This window comes from Apium graveolens, chromosome 5 (genome assembly GCF_009905375.1).
Source record: "Apium graveolens cultivar Ventura chromosome 5, ASM990537v1, whole genome shotgun sequence".
NCBI classification, from domain to species: domain Eukaryota; kingdom Viridiplantae; phylum Streptophyta; class Magnoliopsida; order Apiales; family Apiaceae; genus Apium; species Apium graveolens.
In genome coordinates, this window is record NC_133651.1 from 247512896 (window position 1) to 247539948 (window position 27053).

Sequence of the window (27053 nt, forward strand, 5' to 3'; positions counted from 1 at the left end):
GGATGGTTTACAAAGAATAAGGCTTATGGCTCAAGATCAAGAGAAATCAGTATTCAAGGTTAAATAGTTTAAAAACACTTGCAATACAAAACAAGAGTTGTTTTAAATAATAACGACATGTTATGAAACAGTTCGAAAATAATTGCAATATATCTTGAAGAAAAGTTCGGAAGTACTTGCCTTACAAGGCTTTACAACTATTACTAATCAACTCTGAGCTGACTTTGCTGTTTAGGCTCTAACGTCCAACCACTAGATCCCATTGGATTCGATTTCGACACTCAGGTCTTCCTGTTGAAACTCTACTGAGCTCGTCGGCTGACCACTAGGTTATCTTTAGTCCATCGTCCACTTTCAGGTTCTCGACTACAACCCACAGGGTTGAAATACCCTACGTTAGACGTCTAAGTATGCTTGACATATTCTCGATACTAATTCTTACCCAACAATATTCAAACCCGACTCGTAATTATGTACATTATAATAACACACGCAACAAGTAGGGTTCACAATCTCGAAAATCGGTTTGGTGTTCATGTTCAGAAAATACATATACTCTTTATTTTACAAAATCAGGGTTATCGATTTGGCAAAATCTTTCATCACATCGTACAGTCAAATTTCATATAAAATGCACACATATATATATAGTCACTCAACGTCCCGATAATTATCGGATACGTTCTCGTATTTATGTAGTTCAGTTCCTAGAAATCGGGCAGCATTTCCTTCGTTTATCGGACTACCCGTCGAAGCAATTCGACGTCAAATCAACAACAATCAAACTTACAGCAACCACAATCCAATAATCCAGATATAATTCCCAACCTCCAATTCAATCCAATCATAACACTTAAAATTCCACACTTTTCCAAATTTCAACTTAATTACAATTATTAAGTATTATTCGCATTTTACATTTATTTATTTTATAAAAATTTGGACTCAGAATAACTTCATCACCGTCCACCGTCGACGCGCCGAGGCTCATCGCCGACGGCGGTAAAATTTGTGGGTGCCCGTTTATTTCGGGTTTCCAATACGAATCCTACCGATAAAGTTTCGAATAATTATAAATTAATAATTCGAGTCATCAACACAATTTTGTCCGAGTATTTCAGAATTTAACTCGAATATATCAAGTTATTCAAGCAACAAAACCACGGCAGTAACAGGAGAGTAGGACAACCACGCAGGTACACACGCAAGATCACCGCCGTCTCGCCGGAAATGGTGAGAGGTGGCAAACAGCGAAACAGACGCATCACAGAAGAACTACAGGCAACACGGCAACACCACAATCCAGGCATCACACACACATATATATATATATACTCGACATATACATACATATGAAATCCATCAAAACCCAATTGAGACTGTAACTGGGAACAGGGGTAAGGCCGGAAAATAGTGGTCGGGACTCACCTGCACAGAGAGGAACAGGATGAAGGAGGGGAAACAGAGAGAGAGGGAAGAATCCGAGAGATTAAAAGTGAAAGAAACAGTGAAATTGAGAGATGATATAGAAAAATTAGAGAGAGAGGAACACAGATAAGGGACTAAGAGGGATACAATTGCTGGCTGCTTAATTTCAATCCACATGTCCGAATAAAAAGGACACGTGGCCCTTTTCTGACCGCACGCCTCAAATTCGACTCGAATTCACATTTTAGGGATACATTTTATTAGTAGAAACGAGTCTAAAAATTTACTAAATTAATATTAAAATACCTAGAAACTAATAAAATAAGATTTTTGTAATTTTTAAATCATTCTTGAATCATGCGATTCATAATTAACGAGCCGAGCTGCGTTTAACACAATTTCAGAAAATTACGAAAATAATCTTACAATGTTAGAAATATCCCGAAGTTTATAAAAACATAAATTTCGAAATTTTAAAACAATTTTTGAAATGCAATTTATACCCGCTTTTTAACAATTAAACGAAACAACGCGCGGGTGGAATTAATCCCGGAAATTTCCAAAATAATTTTAAAATTCTCGGAATATTCCAAACTTAAATAAATATGAGTTTCATAATTTTTGAAGAATTCTAGAATTAAATACAGATTTTACAATTAAATGTAATCAGAAAATCATACAAGGTTAAATATTTGATAAAATATTGATTTCTAAATTTTGTAAAATCCCAAAAATAATTATTATAATTATAAAACCATAAAAATGATTTAAGAGATAATCTAAATTTTTATGCAAATAAATTTGCATTAAATTCACTTTTAAAAGTGAAACAACTCAGTACAATTCCATAATTAATTACGAGGACAACCCGACACACTATAAATCACACATACATAATAATAAAACAACACCAAGCTGACAAAACTGTAACACCCCCAGATCCGGGGTCAGGGATCCGGGTCGTCACAGTCTTTCTTTCCACAATATCACTTCACTTAATTAATAATAAATAACCTTATGCTGTGACCCCACACTAACACACACCACAACCCGTTATAGTCTCAGAGATGAAATTGAAATAAGTACAAGTCCTTGAATCCACAACTAAAAGTTATTACAACCCAAAATGATTACTTGATAAATTTACAGTTAATTGCCATTATCTGCCACAAGTTATAATTATACATAATTGATTCTCAAAAGTAGAATGCCTGATCTATCAATGGATCTACCTCTGCAGCTATAGCAGCTACAACATCAACGGGAAGACGCGGGACGCTTCCCACGCGCTTGCGCTGGGTCTGCTGGAGTCTGGCCATCTTTCCTAACTGTTGTTGTGTGATGAAGAAATAAAGCAAGAGTGAGCCTTACAGCTCGCAAGATAATATATAGTGATAACAATAATACAAGTATCTAAATGGATACTTACTAGAATCTTTTATCATGTGTAAGGTAATTACTTACTGGGTATAAGTTTTAAAAGAAGATGAAGTTACCAATTACTTCACTACACTTATACCATTTTAGAATCTACTAGAACTACTACTGTTCCAAGTATAATAAGATTTAAGAGGTCATCCCATAGATGAGACCACAATAAAACTTGAAAATATTTGATCTTTGAAATATTTTGAAAAGAAACGAAGTTACGAGATACTTCATTCAATGGATACACCAATCAAAACTGTTTGACCCTGTCAATGCTTCGGCAACCACCCATTAGTAGCCTTTCGATCGAAATGCTACGGGTAGTATTGCAGAAATATCCAATTGGATGATGAACTCATTACGGGAGTTTGCCGCGCCAGGAAGACCACTTACGATGATCAGTCGTAGTAGTACAACGCCACCATTTTCTACATGTAGAGGAGAACCTGTCGGATTTACTTGTCAACCGAACACTGAACTCCTAAGGAATGGACCGCCTTAGCGGAACTTCCAGGCCATTTGGGCCAATATAATAAGGCTGGGCCGGCGCTACTCGACCACTTACGCCACTCCTAGTTCAGATGAAATCCATGACTCTGAAACGTAAAGCTCGTCCCCACTTTCCCCAAGTAGAAAGTTGTTGATACGGCTCCACCAAGAAGTCGTATCTAGTTGGAAAGGAAAACTCACCGATATTTCCCAGGCGATGCCTGTTAATGGATTAACTTGTTCCAAGAATTTTACTTCCCGAGTGTTGGGTAAGTAATCAAAAACTCTTTTATCAAGACAACAACCTTGTTGAGAATATAAAATACATCACAGAGCCGGATCCCTCCGGTTTTGAGCGAGTATTTAAATCCCCTTTTTAAAAGGAAGATCTTAAATATAAAAATGAGTTTTGGGATCCGCTCTAACTTTTGAAAATCATTTTAAAGACTTGAAAACACTTTAAAGAGTGTTTGGAATAATGCCGATTTAATAAAGTAAATCAGTCTCAATATAAAGAAATATCTGAATATTATTATTTAAATAATATTCCCATAAGGAATAATTGAGGTAGAAGTTGGAAAACTTATACTTGAAATGAATAGTAAATAATCAAAGATATACTTATACGAAAGTAATATCTTTATTTGAATATCAAAAGTAAGTTTGATTATCGAACATTATTCTTTAATAAAATAAAGAATATTAATAAATAATAAGCGGAGTCATAATACCTCGAATGAATATTATAAATAATATTCATTAAATAAAATAAAGGAGTCATACATCCTCAAATGAATATCCAAGTAATATTCAATAAATAATATAAAGGAGTCATAAGTCCTCGAATGAATATTCAAGATAATATTCATTAATAAAATAAAGTTATCGAATAAACCTTATTCGATTAATAGTTTTGAAAACTATAACCATATATATATAAATATATATATATATATATATAAAATCTACTCGGGATCCTCGACTCCCGGTTTTAGAAAATGTTTTCACCTTTGGGTCCCTATACTAAGGGTATATGCAAATTACCGCTATTCTCTAGCATAGGTATTATCAACTGAACCAACAGATATATATGGCAAGAATACGAAACAGGCATGCATATGTACCATATCACATGCTACAATATATCGCAAGAATTTGCTAATATAACCATCATGCATTTATTACAAGATAATGCATATACATATATACATCACAACAACAGTATAACGGGTAGAAAACTTGCCTGAGCGACTGGGGGTGATAAAAGGCTCGGGACGAGTCTGGTAACCTATAAACAACAAGTAAGTTGGAATTAAACCAAAGTCACTTGTAAATCTATACTTTAACTAACTTAGACTCTAACGCTTGTTTTGTGCTTACTGATTCTCTTAAGTCACTCGAGTACCCTCGGCTCCACCATTTTTAATAATTTAACCATTACGAGTTTTAAGGCAATTCCTTCGCGAGTGTCTTACCAACTTCCTAACACTCTTACCATAATTGTTTCATACACTAATTAACCCTTTTTGGTCTTTAACATATGTTTCAAAGTAAGGCGAGGGGAAAAGTTTCGTTCGCGAAATGCCGTTACTTAAAACGGTCGTTTCTCCTAAACCGTACATCGGAATCAAACGAACTACATATCAAAACGAAGCTCGTAACATGAACTATCTAAACATGGCAATGGTCATAATCTAGCAGGGAGAATTCGGGTCCAAATGTTATGAACAAAAGCAGTCTAAAGTAAATCGGACATTACGACGGCTATGTTTACGCGATTACCCAATTTTATATCACTCCAATTCATCACCAAACAACCCCAATCCATTCATACAACCAAAGTCCATCCTTATCACATCATAACATCCCCAATAAATTCAATATTAACATTTATACTTATGCTTAAGCTTGAATTTAACTATACTTAAGTTCTTTTAACCAAAACAACAAGATTCACCATTCCATTTCACTACCACTCCAACCCAAACTCTAAACCACAAGCATTAAGCTACTATATCACCATAACAATCAAAATCATCTTATTATACAAAGGAATCTAGGGTTTGGAGATGATATACCTTCCTTGAAGTGGTGGGAGTAGCTAGGAAGCCTTAAGAAGCCTTGAGAAGTCTTAGGGATGCTTGGATCTTAAAGGAAAACAAGAAAAAATCAAGTTAAAAACTTTGAAATCACTATTCATTGTCTTCTTCATTGATTTCTTGAAGAAGATTGAGAAAGAATTGAAGGCTTAAACTCATAAGATAGCCATAACTATGCATAAGGATGACTAGGGAATTATCTTACCAATTTAGGAAGCCTTGATCTTGAGTTTTGAAATTTCTTTCTCTTGAAAATGGCAAAAGCCGAGAGCAATGAAGAAATAAGAGGTTTTGTGTTTTTTGTTTTGATGAAATGAAATGTTTGGCTTGGTTTATTGAATTAGATTAGTTTTATTTTAGGTTAATTACCAATTTAACCTTGGTTTTGTGTGGTTAACAATCCACCACATTTCCTTCCTTCCCATGTCATGCTTATGTCATGCTATGATGTCATCTTTCCCTCTTTGTTCCCTTCTCATTGGTTGGATGACATCCTCCCCTCTAATCTCTTTGATTAACTTCCTAATTATTTGCCTAATGACCGCTGATCTATTATACGGTTCGCTTAACTTTCGTTTTCGTTTATCGTTTGAGGGATCATACCCGGGATCTTATTACTTAGGTTCCCTTAACCTTTCTCAATATATTATATTCCTTTTATGATCCTCTCTTATAATCCTTTAATTTAAATCCTTTTTATCCTGTTACCTTATACTCAATTCTTTCCATATCTAATGGATTTCCGGGAAAAATCAAAGTGTTCGGTATTGGATTCTGATGATCTTTACATACACTTATTTACCATGTAGAGTACTAATAAAATCTCAGAATATCCATAACAGAACCCCTACATAGTGTGGCATGAAAAGTTTTCTCATTTAGCTTAAACACTATTCATAAGGGTTACAAAAAGTTGAAAATTTTGGGGGTTATTACAAAAACTATACACATAATTCATTTATTCAATAATTCCACAATTACACATTTAAATTATATAAAAAAATACACGAGTCGTTATATCTTTCCCCCCTTAAAAAGATTCTGTCCTCAGAATCTGGTCTAGCTAAACAAGTTAGGATATTTGTCAAGCATATCTGACTCTAATTTCCCAGTAGACTCTTTTACTCGAGGATTTCAAACGTACTTACTATGGATATACACTCATTTCCAATGACTTGCCTTTAACGATCAAGAATTTGGATTGATCACTATATGCAAAACAAACTTGGACAAGAGCCCCATTGGCTCCTGATCAATTACTTAATTCAAATAAAATACTTATCACTTTAACTTTGTCATGCCAAACACATTATATGTACACACTGTTGTGATGATAATATCAACTCATGAACAACTTTATCTATATTTATCAATACTTCGAGAATGGTTTACTAATGTTAGGACTTAACCAGTCCCTTCTACTTAGACTTATCCAGTCTCTTTCAAGATGAGACTTGTGCTAACACTACTGGTCCTATTTCTATACTCATATTCTCTCTCGATACAATTTCATCTTCTTTCTTTGTCTACTCCGAGCTACTTCAATCAATATCCCTATGCTCTTGGTGTGTTGAATTAACTTAGAATTTAACACTTTCTTCCTCCCACTTTGTCTCAATAAGAATGGGGACCTACACTTGCGTTCACATGAAGCTTAATAAAATGGCATTCTAAAGCTAACATTGCTGATAAATGATCATTCCAGTGTTTCCTTAAAACTCAACCTCTCAACATATCTTACATTTTCTGAATCACTTTCGTACTTGGACTCTCCGCTTAAGGATAATAGGCGGTGCTCGTTTTCAACTTGATTTCCAAACATTTAAACATCTTTTACTCTTTTTCATCAGTTAAGGCTGAAAAGTAATCTCATATATTCACGTATTATCACTTTTAGGTATTTGAACTTTAGATTCCACTCTTTCCAATTCGTTTATTAACTCCTCAGTGGTCTTAATTACATCCAATCTTTTCTGTCGGCATCAAGCATCTATTATCATACGGCTTTGCTTAGGTAGTTGTTAATGGATTAATTCAGAATCTTTTGTTAACCTTAGTTAAAATTTCATTCTTGAAGACTTAACGTATAGTTTCCTGAATAGCTGAAGATGTTATCAATAAATACAATTCACTTATCTGAGTACTCCTTATACAACATGTTCCTTAATTCCTTATAGACAACTGATACACTTGTTATTTCACCTAATATCACCGGAGCTTGCAATGCTCATAACTCACTTTAACCGTAATCTCTGATATGTTCTCAGGTCGGATCTTAAATTAATTCCCGAAACGTAACATACTTCTTGAATTAGGTCTCGTAAGTAATTAATTCTTTATAGGGGTCAATTCTCCTTATTCGCTGTTTTGTTAAACTCCCGATAATCCGTACATAATCTCATAATTTCATTCCTTTTCTCCATCAACATTACTGGTACATTTTACGATTCGCTTCTTGTAAAACTACTATTTGGTCTGTTTTGTCCACTGGGCTTCCGATACTTCGCCTTAATTCTTTGCCATGTCTGATACTTCCTATTCTATTTTGAAATTTCCTTCTTATACCTGGTTATCACTATTTTTCTTTAAATTCTCGTACATCTTGGCATTTCTTCAGTAAATCAAATACTTTATATTGTGCATTCCCTGTAAGATCTCATTTCTTAATTCTTTTACTTGTAGCATCCAAGTGCTGCAAGAAAACCTGGGGATATCGTGATCGTTCTCCTGGGCGCATAAATTTCCTCTTACTAACTGCTAACATCGTGATCTATTATCTTCCCTTGACATTTCCATATCTTTTCTTAACAACTCTGACTAAAAGGTCATACTACCCATCCTTGTTTCCTTGGGATTATATATCTGACTTCCAACTCCAATTTATGAAATTCTATGGGTAATTCTTTTCGGTGCAGTCTTTATGTTTATTTTCTCCTTTTTGCTTATTGCTTGCTACTACATTTGCTTTTCCTCGTGGATACATACTTTAAACTCTTATGGTTCATATAGATCTTACACCTTTCTCCATACATATCATGTTTCCCAATCTTTCAAAACAAATATTATTATTTTTAGTCCCTGTTATGAGTAGGATACTTCTGCTCATAAGGTTTCGGTTGTCTGGGTGCATATACAATAACTTTATTGTGATGCATCGACACACATCCTACTCCCTTATGAGAAGCATCACTATAAACTGCCAAATCTCCTTGATACTTTCGAAATGATAAAGCAGGTGATGTAACCATTCTCTCCTTTAACTCCGCAAAACTTTCTTTACCCTTCTCCATTTCATATAAACTTCTTGCTTTTCCTGGTTAGCTTCGTCGAAGGCATTGCAACTTTCAAGAAATCTTGCACAAATTTTCAATAATAACCGGTCCATGATAAAACTCCTTACTTTTATTGGTACTTTTTGGCCTTTATTTATTCATACTAACCTTGATTTTTACTGGATCTCCTTTGGTCTCCTCCTCACTGATTACTTATGCTTTCTACCATCAAAACTTTCACCTTGTAAATTTTACATACAATTTCTTTCTTCTCCGACTCTCCAGTTGTCATTAAGTGCTTCGTATGGTCCTCCGTCGACTTTAAGTAACACAATTACAACTCATCCAAATACTCCTTAAAGATTCTATCCATCAAGTTCAAATATTACTGGTATATTGGTTAATCTAAATGACACTACGAGAACGGTACTTAGTTCCGAAAATTATCTTTGATATGTCCATAGGTTTAATCTTCAATTGGTGAAATGCCAAGTCTTAAATCAATCTTGTAAAAGTACTTTGCCTCTTTCGTTTGATCAAACAAATCATTGGTTCGAGGTAACAGATACTTGCTCTTGATAGTAAACTTGTTGATCTTTCACTAATCGACACATAATCTCATACTTCCATCTTTTCTTGTTAGCAATTAATATCGGTGCACTTCATGGGATACACTGGGTCTAATCGCTTCTTCTTCTAGTATCTCTTGACTCTGCTTTGCTAATTTCCTCATTTTAACTGGTGCCATTTTATGTAAGGCCTTGGTTACTGGCTTCGTCTCAGGTGCTAAGTCAATTGCGAGCTTCATTTCCCTATCTGGAGGAAATGTTGATAACTCATCTGGAAACATACCTTGAAACTCCTTAATTTCTATAAAATTTTCAAATTTTATTTACTTCTGACTTTTATTTATCACATAATCATCATAATACTCATATTTTGATTACCGAAATCATCGTTATCAATTCTTTAACTTCCCTTATCTTCTGAACCTCATCACATTCTCATTTGGCATTTTCAAATCTATCTTTTATCATGACGGTCTATCCGGGCATCATGCTTTAATAGTTGATCCATTCCTTACAATAATGTCAAGTCCTCTTCTCTCAAATGATATCGATTCTTCACAACTTATTGCCAAAAACCTCAATTCCATCATTGGTACTTACTTATTTAACAACTACACGTTCTTGACTTGCTAATCCTTTTAACCATAATCTTATCAATTCAACAGGGTAATTCATCTCATCAACAAAACCTTGAGAGATAAACAATTAAGTTTCTCTCACATCTTTTAATACTTTAACGCATAAGGTACTTACCATCATCATCCATGTTGTCACGTCCGTGATCTGAAGAACATATTTCACAGGAAAGTCGCATATTCTCATTCTCGAAGACGTATCCTAATTGGAGTAGATTCCCTTGATTCTTAGTGCATCCCTGACTGGGTTAGTGATTTGCAATTCTCGCCATATGCCCTTGTTTACTTTCCATGCATGAGAAGTAGATGGAACTTTGGCTGCTTGGTCCATAATTCGTTGATTTCTGTTTGAAAAACTTTTACAAAGAACGACAGTACAACGAAGCAACTAGAAGGATTCACAATTCAACAAAATTTAGAGTTGGAAAGAAAGAAGAAACAAGGATTTGAATATGAATGAGACAACCACATTGGTACTTAAGATGGTCAGTCTTTCATACCATTTGGCATACAGCACATGATTAGGTGGCATCCCACCCGACTCTTCGTCATTCCGACAAAGTGTCTCACCATAACACTGTTTATCCCAATCAGAAAGCAAAACTTGAGGAAATAATTAAATTTGAAAGGAATGCAATATCCTCTTTTTCGATATCATAGCAAAGAGTTTATTTAAGAAAAGAAGTTCATACATTTTTAAGAATTGAATAGGAATATATGTTGTAATATTGAAGGCAAGAACGATACCATTGGTCACCCTCCACATTTCATTTGTATTCATCTTTCAAGCTCGTTCGATCATATCTCAATTGTGTCACATAACAACTTTAGAAAGTCCGCTGAAATGTCTCCACAAACCAAGCATTATAATGAATTCTTACTTGCTAAGTTTTGCGTCTTTAACATCGCACTTACACGTATAATATCTTAACAATTCGATCATAATGGTGTTCCTACCAGGCAACCTCGAGTTTCCTTTTTCAATTTAGAATAACCCCGAAGCATTCAACATAGCAATCCTTGTGTTAATAATATTCTTCTTTTTAGGAAATCTGGAAATCTTCTCAATCTCCTTCTGTCATACTCAGACTTCTGTTAGATCAGTGAATTCCTTGAACTTGGATAATCCTGTAATTGAATGAGTAATTGCTTTGTACACTGATTCTGTTGTTAATCTTATCAAAAAATATTTGTACCTTTCTGTTGAGAATAACCAACTTCTTCACAATTGCGGATCACTTTGTCCTCTGAATTAACAATACTAAGTCTGAAACATCATCCTTCCAGGTAATCCAGGCTTTCTAACAAACAAGAAACTCAAGTAGTAACTTGACAACCAATGTTTAAAAATCATTTTATTCGAAAAGGCTTTTAGAAATTTGTAAAGGAAAATCTTTTTCGAAAACTTGTTTAAAAAGTTTGGATCACAAACCTGATTGTCCTTACTATATGAGTTAGTTGTTGTCCTTCCGACCTATAATAAGATACCATATTAAAGAAACAATTACATAAAAGTTTGTTCACTCCAATCTACTTTTTCTCTTTTATCGGGTCCATTTGCCTTCCTTAATCGACGAAAACTTCAATTGTCGTTGCATGTTATCTTATTCGTAGCTTCACGTCAAAGCTTCCATACTAGTAATACTCCTGACATTACCGTTACAGTAGTTAAGTAAAACAGGCTATCCAATAGTCAATAAGTCTATTTCATAGAACAAAGTTTGCTCGTATCACATCACATTACTACTTTACATATCGCATTTATCATATCATTATCATTTAATTTCACAAAAATCCCAGGTTTATACTTTTCTCTCTTACCCTTTCAAAATTCATCTAGTTCATCCCATATTTATTCACGGGTGGCTTAGTCACTAAGGGCTTCTTTTAACCCGATAACAGCTATCCTCTGAAACACTTAAATCTCCTCTCTAAACTTCGTCTCACCTCTATTTATAACTCAAGCTCTCACCATTTACTGTAGCTCTCGAATCTATCCTCGTAGGTACAATCGCTTCATAGGACAAGTTCTAAACTGGGGGTATAGAACAGGATGTAGAGTAAACTAAAGAGATACGCTCACAGCCGAATGTCCAGTGAAACAAGAATAAACAGATGGAGGTTCTTGAATAGGTAATCTCATATCAAAAGGTGGAAAAGTAGCGTAGAATAGCTTGAAGAAGTGCAACCGTTATAACAAAAGGTAGTGCCATTAATACTGGTGCAGGAACAAGGTGCAATTCCAATCTGAGAGAAGATGACGATCCTCGAACGGAAAGATCCAAATGATCAAATGACACCGGAAAATCAAGATCTACCATTGCCGTTGCCTGGAATTCACGTCGCAAGCTGAGAATCCCGAATCGCAACACGAACCGTGCCGAAGACTTACTATATAGTCGCACTCATCCTCACAATGTCTTATCTTTCTGTTTTCTATTCCTAATCCTAACCCTCTATCCAATCCCGACAATCTAGGCTTGTTTCAGTGACTTATAACCTGTAGCTCTGATACCAACCTGTGGCGCCCTCCAAATCCGGGTCAGAAGTTTGGGGTCCACAACACATATACAATATATAAACCTGAATAAGAAATATTATTTGCAATGACCCTGCTTTACATAACCACGGATCGGAACAGGTTAAATTATGAAAACAAGCCACAATCTTAACCTTTATTATAACGTACCAAATCCCAACTAATTTAACTTACAATTGATAATAAAACTCATTCTTACAATCTGATTATCTATATACCGCATGAAGTGTAATAACCCCCAAAATTTTGAACTTTTTGTAACCCTTATGAATAGTGTTTTTGCTGAATGAGAAAACTTTTCATGCCACACTATGTAAGGGTTCTGTTATGGATATTCTGAGATTTTATTAGTACTCTATATAGTATATAAGTGTATGTAAAGATCGTCAGAATCCAATTCCGAACACTTTGATTTTTCCCGGAAATCCACTAGATACGGAAAGAAGTGAGTATAAGGTAACAGGATAAAAAGGATTTAAATAAAAGGATTATAAGCGAGGATCATAAAAGGATTATAATATATTGAGAAAGGTTAAGGAAACCCAAGTAATAAGATCCCGGGTATGATCCCTCAAACGATAAACGAAAACGAAAGTTAAGCGAACCGTATAACAAATCAGCGGTCATTAGGCAAACAATTAGGAAATTAATCAAGGAGGTTAGGGATGATGAGGTCATCCAACCAATAAGGAGAGGGCAAGTAAGAGATGATGACACAATAAGGTGATGTAAGCATGACATAGGGAGGGAGGAGGTGTGGTTGGTTTATAACCACACAAAGACAAGGTTAATAAGGTAATTAACCAAAAATCCAAACAAAACTACATCCACCAAGCCAAAACAAATTATTTCATCAAAACAAAAATTTTATTTCTCTTCACCAAGAACCTTGCTCTCGGCCTTTTCTCCATTTCAAGAAGAAGATTTTCAAAGTTCAAGTTCCAAGCTTCCTTAATTGGTAAGTTAATTATCTAGTACTCCTTATGCATAGATATAGCTATCCCATGAGTTTAAGCTTCAAATTCCTTCACAATCTCTTCCAATAATTCAAGGAAGAAGATGGTGAATAGTAACTTTCAAAAAAATAACTTTAGATTTCTTAAATTTTATGAAAGTTTAAGGTTATACAAGCAAGGATCAAGGTTCTTTAGGCATTCAAAGCTCTTGCGTTGTGTTAAGAAGCTTCAAGAAGGTATAAACTCCAAACCCTAGCTTTAGTTTTGAGTATTTAGGAATGGTTATGATTGATATAGTGTATGTGAAGCATGAAGCTTGTTTGTTTAGAGTTTGGGTTGGAGTGGTAGTGAAATGAATGTTGAATCTTGTTGATTTATTAAAGGAATTAAGTATAGTTTAAATTTATGATGAGAATAACATAAATTGGAAGAACTTGAGGTGTTTGGACTGTTGTATTGTGTTTTGGATGGATGTTGGTTGTATGAATGAATTGGGATTGATTGGTGGTTGAATTGGAATGGTATAAAATTTGGAAAATCGCGTAAACATAGTCGTCGTAATGTCCGATTTACTTTAGACTGCTTTTGTTCATAACATTAGGACCCGAGAACTCCCTGCTAGGTTTTGACCATGGCCATTTTTAGATACTTCATGTTACGAGCTTCGTTTTGATATGTGGTTCGTTTGATTCCGATGTACGGTTTAGGAGAAACGGCAGTTTTAAGTAACGACGTTTCGTGAACGAAACATTACCCCTCGCCTTACTTTGAAACATAGGTTAAAGACCTAAAAAGGGTTAATTAGTGTATGAAACAATTATGTTAAGTGTGTTAGGAAGTTGGTAAGATACTCGCGAAAGAATTGCCTTAAAACTCGTAATGGTTAATTTATTAAAAATGGTGGAGCCGAGGGTACTCGAGCGACTTAAGAGAATCATTAAGTGCAAAGCGAGCGTTAGAGTCTAAATTGGTTAAAGTATAGATTTACAAGTGACTTTGGTTTAATTCCAACTTATATGTTGTTTATAGGTTACCAGACTCGTCCCAAGCCATTAATAACCCCCAGTCGCTCAGGCAAGTTTTCTACCCGTTATACTGTTGTTGTGATGTATATGTATATATGCATGATCTTGTGATAAATGCATATTTGTTATTAGCAAATTCTTGCGATATATTGTAGCATGTGATATGGTATATATGCATGCCTGTTTCATATTCTTGATTTATATATCTGTTGGTTCAAATGCTTGTAGTTGCATAATACCTATGCTAGAGATAAGCGGTATATGAGTATACCCTTAGTATAGGGGATAAAAAGGTGAACTTTTTCTAACACCGGGAGTAGATGTTCCCGAGTATATGATATATATATGTATTTATATATATATATATATTGATATAGTTTTTAAAACTATTAATCGAATAAGGTTTATTCGATAACTTTATATTATCTAATGAATATTATTTGAATATTCATTAGAGGGCTTATGACTCACTTTATATTATTTAATGAATATTATTTGAATATTCATTCGAGGGCTTATGACTCACTTTATATTATTTAATGAATATTACTTGAATACTCATTCGAGGGCTTATGACTCACTTTATATTATTTAATGAATATTATTTGAATATTCATTTGAGGACCTATGACTCCGATTATTTGCTGAGATATATTCTTTATAAGGTGTCGCTAATCAAACTTATTTTTGATTATTCAAATAAAGATAGTACGTTCGTATAACTATATCTTTGGTTATTTAATACTCATTTCAAGCATAAGTTTTACAACTTCTACTTCAATTATTTGTATAAAGATTATTCTTTATGGGAATATTATTTAAATAATAATATTCAGATATTTTCTAATATATTGGGACTGATTTACTTTATTAAATCAGCATTACTCCAAACACTCTTTAAAGTGTTTTCGAGTCTTTAAAATGATTTTCAAAAGTTAGAGCGGATCCCAAAACTCATTTTTATATATTTAAGATCTTCCTTTTAAAAGGGGATTTAAATACTCGCTCAAAACCAGAGGGATCCGACTCTGTGGTGTATTTTATATTCGCAACAAGGTTGCGGTTTTGGTAAATGAATTGATTACTTACCCAACATTCGGGAAGTAAGTCCATCTATCGAGTCGGCATAAGCAACATGGGATCAGTGGGCGTCCATGATAGTGTAAGTGGCTCAGTGGGAGTCCATCAAATGCATAAGTGGCTGAGTGACAGTCCAGCATAGGGTCCTATTGCGACCAGGGTGATGACCAGTGGGGAATTCGTCCATCTACTAGTAGAAAAGGTTACTTATTAGTATCTTTGCCTGATCAGCAAGATATCGGGTTTATGCCACAATTCTTTTTCCTTCCAAAAATTTATTGGATGTTACAAACTCTGTCCATACTTTTCATGACAGAGGTTTTCAGGAAATGTATAAAGAAGATGTATATGTGGATATATATATCGGAACTTAATGAAGTATATCATAACTTCATTTCCTTCAATAATACTTCAAAGATTTAATCTATTCAAATCTTGTCTTGTAGTTTCATCTATGTGATGAACTGTTAAAAACTGATTATAATTTGAACAGTGGTAGTTCAAGTGGTTTTCTAAAATGATATAAGTATAGTGAAGTATTTGGTAACTTCATCTTCCTTTAAGCTTATATCCAATAAGTAATTATCTTACCCTTGATAAAGGTTTTCAGTAAGTTATCTATTTAGATACTTGCATTATTGATTACACTATATATTATCTTGCGAGCTGTAATGCTCACTCTTGCTTCATTTCTTCATCACACAACAACAGTTAGGAAAGATGGCCAGGCTCAAGCAGACCCAGCGCAAGAGCGTGGGAAGCGCCCCGCGCCTTCCCGTTGAGATCGTAGCTGCTATAGCTGCAGAGGTAGATCTATCTGTAGATCAGACATTCTACTTTTGAGAATCAATTATGTATAATTATAACTTGTGGCAAATAATGGCAATTAACTGTAAACTTATCAAGTAATCATTTTGGGTTGTAATAACTTTTAATTGTGGATTCAAGGACTTGTACTTATTTCAATTTCATCTCTGAGACTATGACGTGTTGTGGTGTGTGCTAGTGTGGGGTCACAGCATGAGGTTGTTTATTATTAATTAAGTTAAGTGATAATTGTGGAAAGAAAGACCGTGACGACCCGGATCCCTGACCCCGGATCTGGGGGTGTTACAGAAATGGTATCAGAGCCAAGCGTTATAAACCTCAGAGATGATGCGACGATATAATAATAAACTCACAAAGATAATAAGAACTCTTGCCAAGTTCATGGTTGGACTACTTAAAGTAGCACTGACAGTTAAAACCCTTACGGGAACCCTTATAAGTATCATGATAGTAACTTAGCTCATTTAATGTGTAGGCGCATGAGATAGAGGACCCTGAGATGTTCGAGCGTGAGCATGATGAGGCACTGCTAGATTTCAAGGATCAAGAGGAGCCTGAGATGGAGGAGGATGAGGAGGACTCCTCAGAGGAGTCAGAGACAGAGGTCATTGCTATTTCAGATGAGGAGGACCCGAATGAGGTCCTAGTGGCTGAGGAGCGTGTCGGAGCTATGGTAGTGTACACTGGTACCGCTTTACCCACACTCCCTGTGGTCAGAGCCCCTACCCCTCCACTACCATCCTGGAGCACCTATGATGACAGCTCAGAGACCCATACTTCCGAGCCTAGACAGACCGAGGAGGCACCCCCAGCGGCTCCGGATTCACTACCTCTTGACCCTGCCCATAGGCAGTCTTTGCTAGCCCACGGCTATATTCAGGATGTACTGAGGACCCGAGTGGCTGTTGCTGAAGCCCGGCTGGATGAGGCCAGGAGGGAGTTGGATGCGGAGAGGGCGGGTAGGCGTACCCGAGCTTATGAGACTAGGGCTGCTATACCCCGATCCTTGAGGAGGGAGCTGACGGGGATAGAGGTCACGTCCCGAGCGAGACTCAGATCGCTCCAGGGGGAAAGGCATGGTAGGATCTCCAGGCGGCAGGCCGACTATATCTTCCGTCGTGTGATGGAAAGGGTATGGGAGCTGACCCGCTCCGGTGTGTGATTCAGGATTGACGATGGGATACTCTAGTTGTCTAGTTAGTCAAGGCCTTAGTAAGAGCCAATTTTCCGGGATAGTTGACTTGTATATAGCATCCCTTTTTCTGACTAGACAGATAGACTCATGTGTATCACTTTTGGGACAGATGGCTGTAGCACTGTTGTACTTTTGACCAGATCGAAACTATGTATTTCTCGTATTATATATATTTGTTTCCTTTCAGTTCAGTTCCTTAGTGACGAGATCACTATTTTTATCATTATTATTACTGCACTTCTTATTAGAACTGCCATAAAAATAATAGAATTGTGAGATACATTCTCCCCATTATAAAGACTGTGCAAGGCACAATATTGAGTATGATTGTGACCTAACGTTGATTTTTCCCAATAATTTTTTTTTATTATTATTATCAGTATCATGCCGCCAAGAAAGATTGGAACTAGGGCGAACCCTGGATCTGAGGACCAGGGAAGCCATAACCAGGACGATAGGAACCAGGAACACAGTGAAGATGAAGATGAGGATTATGTGGAACAGGATGACTCCCTGTATGAAGAGGAAGAGGAAACATATGATGTTGAGGGATTTGAGATAGAGGCTGAAGAAGGAGAAACTGAGGTTGAGCAACCAGTACCAAACCCAGGCATGGATCCCATGGGCCAGTTCATGCAACTACTAAGGCAGAACTTGGAATGTCAACCCAACCCACCCCCTCAAGGAAATAACAATGTTGTGGCAAACTCTTTCAGGGCTTTTAAGTCCCTTAAGCCCCCTGAGTTCCACGGATCTGCCGACCCAGTTGAGGCAAGGGCATGGTTAAAGGAAATGGAGAAATCCTTTGACATTTTGAGTACCGATGCGGCACAGAAGACTGTATTTGCTACCTACCTTCTGAAAGGAGAGGCCAACTACTGGTGGGAGGCCAAGAAAAACATGGAGACATATGCTATCATAACCTGGGAGAGATTCAGTCAGTTGTTTCTGGGGAAGTATTTCCCGAGATTTATGGAAAACCAGATGGAGCTCAAGTTCCTGGAGCTAAAGCAGAATAACTTATTCGTAGCAGAGTACGAAGCGAAATTTACTGAGTTATCAAGGTTTGTGCCGGAATTTGTGAGCACCGAGGAAAAGAAAGCTAGGAGGTTTCAGCAGGGACTGAAACCGTGGATTCAGAATAGGGTGGCAATCCTTGAGCTTACGGATTATGCCACTCTGGTGCAAAAGGCAACAATTGTAGAAGCCGGAAGTGAACAGATGCAGAAGGAAAGAGAGAAGAAGGGAATAAAGAGGAAAAGTATGAGCATGGGAGGAGGTTCCGCAGGAAGGAGGTTCCCAACTAGATTTAATCGAGGAGCAGTGTCCCTACCGGGAAAGAACACTGGGTTTAAGCGGCCAATGAGCGTGAGTGTGAGCCAGAGCGGCCAGAAGTCAAGAATGTCCTATTCCAACCAGTCTCGACCCCCATTGCCAGCCTGTAACACTTGTGGAAGGATGCACACTGAGGAGTGTAAAGGAAAGCCAGTAACCTGCTTTAAGTGCGGTCGGGAAGGTCACTATTCAACTAAGTGCCCTTCATCAACCCCTGCCGTCATTCCAACCACCACTTGTCTTTCATAGAGCTATTCTTGAATTCAGTTCCATTATCACTTCTGATGATCTTCACTTTGTATATTGATCCTTTCTCCAGCTCCCTCACATGATCAAGAAGAATGGATGGAGATTCATTCTCGGTGTGTAGAAAATGCACTCATGTGTATCTTGTGTTTTCATCAACAATCACAAGTGCATACCTCTTCTTGGCAATAGACATAACATTCACTGGACCATAGAGATCAACATGAAGTAGATGATATGGTTCAAGAATTGAGGATTTAGTTTTAGTCTTGAAAGATGTCTTCCCTTGCTTGGCTTTCTGACATGAATCACATAAACCATCAGGAGTAAACACTACATTGGGCAATCCTCTTAAAAGATCTTTCCTCACAAATTCATTGATATTGTTGAAGTTGAGGTGAGAAAGTCTTTTATTCCAGTTCCAGGTATTTCCATAGATGCCCTACTCAGTAGACAAACTTTTGAATTATCGAAGTGTATGGAGACCCTCACTTCATATAAACTACCATGTCTTACACCAGTCAATGTGATCTTACCATCAGACTTACTGACAATTTCATAATGCTCCTTGTAAAAGTTGACATGGTAACCTCTGTCACAGATTTGACTCACACTGATCAGATTATGCTTGACATCTGCAACTAGAGCTACATTTTCAATAATGACATTTCCAACTTTGATTTTGCCATATCCCAAGATTTTTCCTAAGTTGTCATCTCCATAAGAGACGCTTGGGCCAGCCTTCTCCTCAAATTCTGATAGCATGGATTTATAACCAGTCATATGTCGTGAGCATCTAATGTCCAAGACTAGAGCATTCCTCTTGTCACCCTGCAATGAGCAATTTGAATTAGTTAGTGTTTTTAAGGACCCAGATATGCTTTGATCCTTTGGCCTTTTTAAGTTTGTCAACATATGTAGCAGAAGACTTCATATCAGAGTTTATGTTAACATTCTTACTATCAGTATTTATACATGCGGAAACAGATTTTGCTTTAACTAAAGAGGGTTTCAGTTTATAAAAATCATAATACAAACTGTTATACTCTTTATATGTATAAATAGAGTGCCAAACACTGCCACAATGAAAACAAGAATTCTGTGGTTTATATCTAATTGTTCTATTCCTACACTCTGATTTAGAAGAAACAGTTTTTATCTTTTTATTCTTCTTGCAAGAATTAGAAAGATGATTTGTGCTACCATATTTTGAACAGGTCTTTCTAGGTGCATTAGGTGGGGTTACAAAATTTCCATTCTTATTAACACCTACCTTGCCATTTCTATTTTTCCTAGACCTTTTCCTCTTGTCTTTTATGTATAAATCCTTCAGCTTTTGCTTAAGCTGTTTCTCAGTCATTGAACCAATGTTTATTATGTTTGTGTGAACTTGTTCACTCTTTTCAGTAATTAAGTTTGATCTAGGTGCTGAGGTAGTACCTTCCTCATGGATTGATTTAACATTATTAGCACTTAGATTAAACTTAATGGTCTTTATTTGAACCTTATTCAATTTGACCTGGCTATCAGTTTTTATTGGTTCTATTTTCTCAGTTTCTTCTCCACTTTTCTTATCAGAATTAGATCTATCTGAGTATCCTAATCCTGATCCCCAACAACCATTCTCTAAGATTTTGTGGGTTGCTTTTCCTGAGTTAGTCCAAAGTTTAATAACTTCTCTCTCTTTAGCTAGCTCTTTTTCAAGATATGCATGTTTTCCTAACAATTTTTCTTTAACATAAACAACATATCTCTTTCTTTTTAAATTTCTAGCATGGAAAGTAACTCAGTTTCTAGGTAATCATTCATTTTCTTACGCACATGGTTTTCACTCTTGATTCTATTGTTCTCTAAGGTCTGCTCCCTGAAACTAACATGCATAGACTTGAGAAATAATCTTAATTAATAGATATCATCAGTATCAAATATAAGAGTAGACTGAGGTACATTTAATTCAGTATTTTCGGTCTCAGCTTTAGCATTTTCCATGAGAGCATAGTTGATCCCATCATCTGAGTCTGATGAATCATCCTAGTTTCTCTTCTTTAAGATCAAAGCTTGTTTCTTCTCAACTCTGGGTTTTCTGTAGTCAGGTGCAAAGTGTCCAACTCCATCACAGTTGTAACGTCTCTCTTTTGACTTGACAGGTTTTCCAAATTTAGCTTCCTTCCAGTCAGTATCTCTTCTGTTGTTCCTCTTATCAGAGTTTGAGGAACTGGAACCTTTTCTGGAAAATCTTCTCCCTTTCTTGAAGTTTTTGTAGACCATCTTTTTGAAGATTTTAACCAGTAGGATAGCCATTTGATCCATATCTTCATTATTGTTGTGATCATTATCAGTATCTGATTCAGTATCTGGATGAATCATCATCAGAATTTGATGATTCAGTATATGACTTGGCAATCAGGGCTTTCCCTTTGGAGTAGCTTTTCCTCCTAGCTTTCTCCTATGGCTTGTCTTCAACTTTGAGTGCCACTGGTCTAGCTTTTGATCCTTTCCTCTTCCTCCTTTGTTCCATCTCTAGTTTATAAGTTTTCAGAACTCCATAGATATCATCTAGAGGTGTGATGTCAAGTTGATAGTTATCCCTGATTGATGTGACTTTAATGTAATATCCGGGATATATCGTGTAATTATTTTGCTATTAAATAATTATTATGTGTGTTCAGTATCTATTCTGTGAGTTAATTGTTAAATATTATCTGTACTTGGATATTCAAAAATAATATTAATTGAGTATTTTAATTTTTATATGTCCAAAATAAAACATAGATAATTGTCATATCTTCCTAATTATTTTTATAATGATTTATGGATTTATAAGGATCATATGAAATTTATAAAATCTTTTTCCGAGTATTTAAAATCTATTTTTTTTTAAAAAAATGGGAACCAATCGACGTCATCCGTTGCTACGTTGTTGGAACCCGAAACTCTTCCGAGAACTCCTTTCTAACCTAATTGTAATATTCCGAGCATATTCCATGTTTCGACTTTTTCGATCCGGCGTACGGTTTGTTCTGCGCGGGTCCCGGCGCAACATTTTCGATACAATATTCGTTCCGGTAAATCAATAAAACCCGTATTTCGATAAACGGGAGCTTTTTATTAAACTATCCCAATTATCACTTCGTAGTACGTGTAACCAGGCGCTGAGACCAAGACCGCAGTACAAATTGTACTGATTTGGATAATTATCCCGAAAACCGATACCGTTTGGATCAGTTTTTATAAATAAACGTACCGTTTTTTATCCGGAATGATCCAACGGGATACTAATTTTCCGTAATTATAAATAGCCTTTTTCCGTATTTTATTTCGTATCAAAATCATTTGCAGATAGTTAATTCTATAATTTTCAGAGAAAAACCCTAATTACATAAACTGTTCTAAGAATCAAACAGCAAAACGAAGGCGTTACCGATCTCTGTTTTCAAAGCTTGAGTGACCAAAACGAAGGATTTGAAGTGTTCTATCAGATTCTGAGCTTTGTTTCACTGCGGAATCAAAGGTTTATTTTCTGAAAATTTATTTATTTTCGAATTAAATTTATTAAAAATATGAATTTTTGTTCGGATGATTGTTTGTATAATTTGATGATTGCATGTTGTAGAGCTTGTTTTCCTGATGATTTTGATATATTATACGTCTGATTTGGAGTTCAATAACATGTTCAAATTTGAGTTTGATTTTCGAATTTTAAAATTAGGGTTTATAACCTGTATGAATGTTCTTAATTGAAATTTGGGGGTTTCTTATTCTGAAATAGATTGATGTTGTGGTATAGTGTATTGTATTCTCTGTGAAATTTGCAATCTAGTCGTACAAGTTTCATGAATCAACGAGGTCTGTAGAGAAATGAGTTGTGTTTTGAAGTTTACGTCGAACCCGCCGGAAACCGGCGAGTTTCTTGATCAAATTTCGGCCAAGTCTGGGGTTATTGATGAATTTTGATTGCAGATATAGGTTCTTGGTGTTGTGTAGTTTAATTCTGGAGTTGATGCTGGTGGGAGGATCCCGGAGGTGAGTTCTCCGGCCCCCCCCCCCCGATTTTTCGGCGACTGGAACTGCAAAATTGCAGTTTAGTCCCTGTAGTTTTGAAGATGGTGAAGTTTAGTCCCTGTAGTTTGCAAAGTTTTCAAAAATAGGATTCCTGTTTATAAAATGTTTAAAAATCAAATTTCCTACTTATTTTTATTATAAAAATTCATTTTTAATTTCTGAAAATTCTGAAAATTATTATTTTAATTCCGAAAATTATTTTTAATTCAAAAATAAATCTGAATTAATTAGTTAATTAATTTCAGTTAATTTTTAATCGATTAATTGGTCAATTAATTTGGAAATTAATTGATTAATTGATTTAATTAATTATTAATTGATTTTAATTAATTATTTAATTAGATATAATTACTTAAAAATGATTTAAAAATTCCGAAAAATAGTTTCGAGCTTTAAAATATTATTCTAAATTATTTCCAAGGCTCGATAATTAGTATAAAATTGTTTCGGAGCCAGAATTGGCCAACCGAACCCTCTTTATTATTCTGAAATTGATCCAACGACCCGTTTTAATTCCGAAAAATGTTTTAAAAATCATTTTAAATACCAGAAAGCCTATTTATGACCCGAGACTTCTTTATAAATAATGTATCATTGATTACGTGATGTATTATGTGCTATATGTGACTTGTTGATTAACTATCAGTCTATAGATTCGGTGTTTACTTGATTATTGCATAACTTTCAATCCTTAATCGGATTTGGGTAAAATGAAGGGTAGATAGAAGTATGTGTTGAATAGAACTCTATGAGTCGATTATTGATAGATGTTTATGATATGTGAGCAGAAGAGGCAGGGCGTAGGAAAGGGAAACAGGTAGTTAAGGAATAAGACGATTGTGATTGGAAGCGAGTGCAGAATAGTAAGCTAGTGCCAGGCAAGTGTTCTGAACTTTCTCGAGATATTGTAGTACTTGATAATCTTGTGATATTGCAAGTGCTTTGAAGCACAGAAACCTAAACCCTGATTCCAGTTATTGATCTTGAGCCGTAACCTGATTCTTTCTAGACCATTGATTGTTGTATACCCAAACATGAACCACGAATCTACGATATTACTCCACAAATACATACAAACTAAATACCAAACGCTGAACTGAATTAGTTATATACTCAATCCAGGATATCTTATGCTTTGAAAGACCAAATCCTTGAAACCCTGAAACATTGATTCCTTTGTTATCCAATTCTTTCATTACCCAACATCCAAGATTTGAAATTACCTTATTGATCCTTACAAGGATTGAAACCCTTTCATTGTTAAACACTCATTGTTGTTAATGATTCTGGTTATTGTTTATTATTGCTTATTCTATTATTATGTTAGAATTGGATTGTTTTTATAAAATTGTGGACCAGATTCGTGGTCAGACCATATAATGGTCAAGTTAGGCCAATGTGTGCCTTGGATCCAGTAGCTAGAGCAATGTTGTGTGCCTTGCTCGGGGTTAGTGCGTGACTGATCAGCAGCCTAACCTTGGTTTTTAAATTAAAAGTATAATATCCAATTCTAAATTATAATCCATTGTTCACTTGATATCATAACCATGTTCACCTGATGATCATTATTCTCAGTTTTGTCATTGTGACTTGCTGAGCTAGTTAGCTCATTTGTGTGATATTGTTTCTGTTCTTTTCCAGTTAAAAAGGAACCGGTTGGTACAGAGGATCCCCAGTCCAGCGCGAGAGCTAGGAGTTCAGGTTGATCGAGTTAAGCTAGCAGGCTTCTTTTGGAATAATTTAAGTTTGTAAAAGTTTGTAATAATGTTTAATACTCAGTTTGAGTTTGAGCGATTGGGATTCTAACGGTATGTAATATAAGTAGATGTGTGGCTTGTGTGCATACTTTGACCTGTTGCGATCCGTGGTAGTTGGTAAATAGGGTCACTGCATAATATTGTTATCTTTATTATTGTTATAAGCAGGTTATAAATAAGGTGTGTGTGTGTGTGGACCCCAAACTTCTGACCCGGGTTTGGAGGGCGCCACATTTAAAGTCCCACTTTTCAGGAACTTCAATTTTGAGTCCTCTAAATCATATTCTTTGTTGACAAGGGATAAGTCATTCAGCAACTTCTGAAATTTGTCATAGATTTCAGTTAGGGACTCATTGTCCCTTGAGTCAAAGTGCTCATATTCTTGAGTAAGTATTGTCCTCCTGTTATTCTTGATAGTAGTTGTACCTAGAAACTTTACTTATAAATCATCCCATATCTCTTTTTATGTCTTACATCCAATGACTCTATCGGACATGACACTATCAAGACTGCAATGCAGGATGTGTCTAAACTTAACATCCTTCATGATAGATAAGATATCTTGAGGAGTATAGTCCATCATGTAATAACCCCAATTTTTGGAAATTTTTGAAACCCTTATGAATAGTGATTTTGCAGATTTTGCTGAATGAGAAAACTTTTCATGCCACACTATGTAGGGGTTCTTTATGGATATTCTGAGATTTTATTGGTACTCTATGTGATATATAAGTGTATGTAAAGATCATCAGAATCCAAATCCAAACACTTTGATTTTTCCCGGAAATCCACTAGATACGGAAAGAATTGAGTATAAGGTTACAGGATAAGAAGGATTTAAATTAAAGGATTATAAGAGAGGATCATAAAAGGAATATAATGTATTGAGAAAGGTTAAGGAAACCTAAGTAATAAGATCCCGGGTATAATCCCTCAAACGATAAACGAGAACGAAAGTTAAGCGAACCGTATAACAGATAAGCGGTCATTAGCCAAGTAATTACGGGTTAATCAAAGAGGTTAGTGGATGATGATGTCATCACACCAACAAGAAGAAGACAAGTGTAACAAGATGACCTAAGCTTGATGACCTAAGCATGACAAGTGGGAATGATTGGTTGGTTGATTGTGAGCCACACATTTTTCATCATGGTAAAAATTTAATTTATTTCCAAAGCAAAAGGAAGCAACCAACCAACAAATATCATAACACAAATACAAATTGAAAGTTGACTTTCCCATTTCAAGAAGAATGCTCTCGGCTAAAACAAACCCAGCAACTTCAAACTGCCATATCTCCTTCAATACTCACTCAAATATTGTGTTCTATAGCTCGTTGGAAAGGTATTGAGATGGCCTACAACTCTTGTTCATAAGTCTCTTCCAAATAAGCATGGTAAGACCCTCATTTTTACAGTTCTTTAAATCGGACTTTTAGAAACTTCAAAGCCTAACTTTGTGTTCTTGATTTCTTTGGAAAGATCAAGCTTGTAGGAGGCTCCCTAAGGCTTCCTAGCAATTAACACCTTCCAAGGAAGGTATAAACTTCAAACCCTAGCCTTTAATTTGATTATTAGTGAGTTTGATGGTTAGTTTTCTAAATGAGAAGCATGGTCTTTGATTATTAGTAGTTTGATTTGAATTTGGAGTGATTTGGTGAATGAATCTTATTATAGTTAATAGAACTTGATTGTGGTTGGTTGAGATGAAGAATCTGGAGAATAAGGACTGGTATAGTATTATTTAGTTGAGGTTTTGATGTGTTAATGATTGGGGGTTGTTTGGTGAGGTTTTGGTGTAGTGAGAAAATTGGTAATCGCGTAAACATAGCCGTCGTAATGCCCGATTTATCCTAAACTGTTTTGTTCATAACATCAGGACCCGAGAACTCACTGTTAGGTTTTGACCATTGTCATGATTAGATATTTCATGTTACGAGCTTCGTTTTGATATGTGGTACGCTTGAATCCGATGTACGGTTTAGGAGAAACGACCGTTTTAAGTAACGGCGTTTCGCGACCGAACTATTACTCCTCGCCTTACTTTGAAACTTTAGTTAAAGACCTTAAAGGACTAATTGGAGTATGAAACAATTATGTTAAGTGGATTA